Here is a 6,000-nt window from a genome sequence, read left to right as displayed (position 1 = left end):
GAACAGATGCCCCCACAAATCTGAAACTAAGGGTACAGACCCTTCTTGGAGATTTCAGTAAACATATGTGAGAACGTGTCTTAAGATTAAGGGAAGCAAAAAGTGAAATAAAAATAAGTAACATTCTAAACATACAAATATTATTTTAGAATTATAGCATACTTTTTAAAGGTATTCTAGATTGTTTGTCTCTCCCAAAAAACCCTATAAGGGAGTTCTTATTTTTCCTATTTTATAGATACTGAGATCCAGAGGAGTTTGGAAATTGTACTAACTTCTGAAATAAAATATGAACCTCATACCTGCTGGAGTTAAAAGAAGCCACAATGAGAGGAACAGGACTAAAAAAAATGATAAAACTCATGAAGCTAATCAAGAGAATGTGGTAAAGGTTTAGGATAAACAAGTGGGTCAAAAGAACAGAACAGAATCCAGAAATAGAATCACACTCAGTTGGTCAATTGATTTTCAGCAAAGGTTCCAAAGCAATGCAATAGAGAAAGGAAAGTTTTCAATGAATGGAGCTGGAACAAACGGAGAGCCATATGGAAAAAAAAGGAACTTCAACCCCCAGCTCACACCATACACAAAAATAATTCAAGGTGGATCATAGACCTAAAGGCTAACACTATAAAGCTTCTACAACAAAACGTAGGAAAATATCGTCATGACCTTGGAGTAGGCAAAGATTTCTTAGGCCAGACACAAAAAGCATTATCCGTAAGAGAAAAAAAATGATAAATTGGACTTTATCAAAATTAAGAATTCTGCTCATCAAAAGACATCATTAAGAAGATGAATAGGCAAACTACAGTCTGGGAGAAAATATTCTCAATACGTTTATCTAACAAAGAACTTGTATGCAAAATATATAAAGAATACCTATAACAATAATTAGGAGACAAAATATATAATTAAAAATAGAGAAAGTATGCAAAAGATTTGAACAGACACTTCACAAAAGAACATATCTGAATGGTTAAGAAGCATATGCAAAGGTGTCCAGTGGCATTAGTCTTCAGAGATATGCAGTCAGATAACAATGAGATACTCACATGGGTCTCTTTCGGGGCTCATTGTTTTATTCCTTAGCTCTATTTTTCTATCACTGAACCAATGCACTGTCTTAATTATTAATTACATAATTAGTAAGACAAGTCTTTTCAGCTAGTTTTTGAGGAGAGTCTTGGCTATCCTTAACCCTTTCATTGAAGTTTCATGAACAATTCCTGATCATGATTTTGATTACATTTTGAGATAAACCTAAGTTAGCCATGAAGCTTTAGTTTTTTAATATATTGCTGGGTTCACTTTGCTGTTAATTTTGGTTTGGAGTTTGCATCTTGGTTCATGGATGAGATTAGCCTGTAGTTTTCTGGTTTTTTATACTGTCCTTGTCTAGTTTTGGTATCAAGTTATACCAGCCTCACAGAGTGTGTTGGGCAGTGTTCACCCTTTTTCTATTATTTTAAGAGTTTGTATAAAGGTTTGGATAATCTGTTTCTTGACTATTCTATAGAGTTTGCTTGTAAAGCCCTCTGGACCTCATGTTTCCCTTTGGGTAGGATTTTTTTTTTAACTAACAGTCCAGATTTTTAAATGGTTATTGAAGAGAATTCAGTCTTTTTCTTTGTGGGTCAGTTTTGGAAATTTATATTTTCTAAGCAGTTTATTACTATGAGGTTATTATAATGTTTTCCTCATCTTTTTAATGTTTGCTGCATCAGTAGTTAGGGTCCCATTTTATTCATAATAGAATTTATTTGTGCTTTCTCTTCTTTCTTGATCAATTTTTGGCTTTGTGATCCTTTCTATTAAATGTTTATTTCACGTTTCATTACTTTACGCCTCCCTCTTTTACTTCCTTCCTTCCTTCAAATATCTTTGTATTATTCTATAGCTCTCTTTTTGACTTGTTTCTTTGTTCATTGATATTTTTACTTTTTGCTCCTTCCTCATAATATAATTGAATTAAAGTTATAAATATCCATCAAAAAAAATCACAATGAGATATTTCTTCCCAAACATTAGGATGGCAAGAATTGAAAACACAGACAAGATCAAATACTGACAAGGGTGTGAAGCAAATGGGATTCTCACATGTTGCCTGTGAGAGTAAAAAAATGGGATACCCACACTAGGAAAACTGTCTTGTAGTTTCTTATAAAGATAAACTTAGACCTAGGCTATAATCCAACATTTCCACTCTGAGGAATAACTCAAGGGAAAAGAGGACATTTAGACACAAAAAGGATTGTTTAAGAATTTCTTTGCTGCTTTATATGCAATTGCCAAAAACTGGGAAAACCGAAACGTCCATCAGCAGAAGAATGGGAAAACAAACTGTGGTATATACATATAAAACACTACCTACAGCACAATTTAAAAGTAATAATAGACTACAGATACACACAATAACATGACTAAGTCTCAACACTATGTTAAGCAAAAAAAAAAATGAGACACAAAGGAGTATATACTCTATGATTCATTTATATGAAGTTCAAAAACAGGCAAACTAATCTATGATAACAGCAATGAGAAACGTGGTTGTTTCTAGTGGGATAAGGGTGATAATTAGCTGGAACGGAGCATAAGAAAACTTTCTGGAGTGATGAAAATGTTCAGGATATTAGTTACATGCAAGTATACATTTGTCAAAACCATTGAACTGTATACTTAAAATCTGTGCACTTCACTGTATACTAATTAAACCTCAATAACAGATTATTTTTTTAAAAACTCATGAACTCTATGGAAAGTGGCCATGAGCTAAGTCTAAAATAATTACATATCCATCTCTAACAATTCTGTCTTAATACTGGATTGAAAGTGTTGAAGGTAAATATATTATGGCAGAGTCTGTGAAATTCCTGGTTTATTTTCTGTTTCTCCCTCTTCTAAGGAAACGATAGATATTGCTGTTTGTTATTCCCAGAAGAGGGATACTCTTAAGTGCAATTGTCTGCCGGGGGTTAAGAAGGACATCATCCCTTGCATTCAAGCAGCAATACCTAATCCTGCCAAGATTCTCTGGCAAATGTTTCGGGCAACATGGAGAGATAACACTTCGTTTGTAGGACTGACGTTCACTTTTCCTGCATGCACCACTATACTGATTCACAGGCCCTACTACGGGTCCAGGGTAGGCATCCCAACACTCCAGCCACAAAAATTCAGTCCTATACACACTTAGGTTAATTTAATCAAGCCCTTCAGTGTAGATGATATATTGGATGTAGATATTCAAACACTGAATTGACAGAAGCAAACCTGAAAATATTATTTCAAGTTTAGAAAACAAGCAGTAGGCACCATTTGCTATCTCCATAATTGCTTTCGTGTTTTTGACGTCATGTAAGTTAACTGACAACAATCACCAGGACGTACTAATAAAAGTTACCATGGTTTCTATCATGGGGGTTCTTTTAAAAATATTAGAGCCTTCCGTATGCTGAGAGAAAGCACTTGGCAAATCTCGTAGAACCTATTTTTTTTCTGCCAAGCCTGCTTAAAATTCTTCTTTTTCTCAGTTTTTATTTAGTAACTTTAGATCTCTGCATTATGTTGTGTTTTGCACGGAGCTATTGACTTCAGCTAAGGAACCGTGAACAATAATTATTTTGCATGACTAAGCGCTGGTACACCATCGTCAGACAGGCACTTTACAGTACCACTAGTTTCAAAATTTAGAACAGAACTGTCAAACAAGCAAATGCCTACACCAAAGACTTCTATTTTCAAGCTACAGGCATGAGTTCTATGATGTGCAATAATAGAGTGAATCCTTGTGTTCTCGTGAAAGCTCCTCATTTGACAGTCCTGGAAACGAAAGCCTGTTTCTTTCTAGAACAGATATATCCGTGGTAGCAACAGTACAAGTTTTCAAGCAGGGCTGAGGTATGGCATGAGCGGTAGGAAAGGGAGACTCCAGGCACTGAGATTATTAAATGTTTTTAAGAAGGACTGGTTTTAGGGTGAGCAGAGAACAATTTGCCCTGAACTGAGAACATCTGATTTGGTTCATCTTGGGTGCACATCTTTCCAATTATTCCAGAGAACTTTTATGGAGTTATCAATTTATACCCACTAAAATTTTTTATCCTAGAAATAATATAAATCTAATTCAAATATTTCTCAACGTTGTACAAAGCTCAAGAATGGAGTATGTGACAGTAAACATTCATAGACAGGGGCATACATTTTATATAAATTAAATGTCTTATACCTTTTCAGTACAACCAGGTATGGTCTATCAGGAACGAAGGGCCAAACAATTTCTGTTTATAAAGTTAACTTGTAATCCCTTTAAAATTTTATAAAACCTCAGTTTTTTTCTCTCTGTCTTTTCTTCTACTGATAATTTGCTTCTTAAAAGAACACTTTAGAACAAATATTAGCTTCTTGCATAGATTAGGAAACCGAAGAACAGACATTAATGACCTTGAAATGGCATATGGCAATTAAAAAGTAAAAGGGAAGGACTTCCTTGGTGGCGCAGTGGTTAAGAATCCGCCTGCCAATGCAGGGCACATGGGTTCAAGCCCTCATCTGGGAAGATCCCACATGCCGCGGAGCAACTAAGCCTGTGTGCTACAACTACTGAGCCTGCACTCTGGAGCCCACAAGCCACAGCTACTGAAGCCTGTGTGTCACAACTACTGAAGCCCACGCGCCTAGAGCCCGTGCTCCACAATAAGAGAAGCCACCGCAGTGAGAACTGTGCACTGCAACGAAGAGTAGCCCCCGCTCACCACAACTAGAGAAAGCCCACGCACAGCAACAAAGACCCTACGCAGCCTAAATAAATGAACGAATAAATAAATTAAATAAATAAATAAAATAAAGGGGAGGGTGGGAACATGGCTAAGATGCCACACAGATGCCTCTGCCTTTATTTTACATTTAAGTATTTAACTTAATATTAAAATATTTTAAATATTTCCTTTTTATTGGCCCAGACAAGTGTTCAGTCTCTCCAAAATTAATTCATACTACTAGATTTATTATTGCTGATTTATAAATCAGAATTCAATTTATTAGGTAAAAAAGGAGACTTGTTCCTTTCCACTGATCAGATAGTCGTATCTTCTTTACAAAATGCACCCTTCCTAGGTGGAAAACCAAATGGGAAATAATACATTGTCCAGAACAAAAGAAATACCTCATCCAGGCTATAGTAGAATTGGAGAATTATCTCAGGTTCCCTTCAGAGGATACCTTTCCAGTAACCACAGAAATAACACCAGAATTTTTAAACTGGATCCTCCAATTTTAGCCTTTTCCTACTAGTACAGCCTACCCAGCACTGCCTGCTGACGCACACTGTGATCAATCCACTCTTCTAGAAACTTGTAGAGGAACTTAAGAAACAATGATTTCCACCAACAGTGCCCTTCCTTATCTCTTGTAACAGTCTTTATTTTAATATCTTTTTTATCTGATACTAGTATTGCTACTCCAGCTTTCTTTTGATTTCCATTTGCTTGGAGTATCTTTTTCCATACCTTCACTTTCAGTCTGTATGTGTCCCTAGGTCTGAAGTGGGTCTCTTGTAGACAGCATATATATGGGTCTTGTTTTTGTATCCATTCAGCCAGTCTGTATCTTTTGGTTGGGGCATTTAAGAAAACCATAATTCAGAAAAGAGACATGTACCACAATGTTCACTGCAGCACTATTTACAATAGCCAGGATGTGGAAGCAACCTAAATGTCCATCGACAGATGAATGGATAAAGAAGATGTGGCACATATATACAATGGAATATTACTCAGCCATAAAAAGAAACGAAATTGAGTTATTTGTAGTGAGGTGGATGGACCTAGAGTCTGTCATACAGACTGAAGTAAGTCAGAAAGAGAAAAACAAATGCCATATGCTAACGCATACATATGGAATCTAAAAAATATGGTACTGATGAAACTAGTGGCGGGGCAGCAATAACGATGCAGACATAGAGAATGGACTTGAGGACATGGGGGGTGGGGAAGGGTAAGC

This window comes from Pseudorca crassidens, chromosome 11 (assembly GCF_039906515.1).
Source record: "Pseudorca crassidens isolate mPseCra1 chromosome 11, mPseCra1.hap1, whole genome shotgun sequence".
In the NCBI taxonomy this organism is placed as follows: Eukaryota; Metazoa; Chordata; class Mammalia; order Artiodactyla; family Delphinidae; genus Pseudorca; species Pseudorca crassidens.
Note: the sequence above shows the minus strand (reverse complement) of the source record.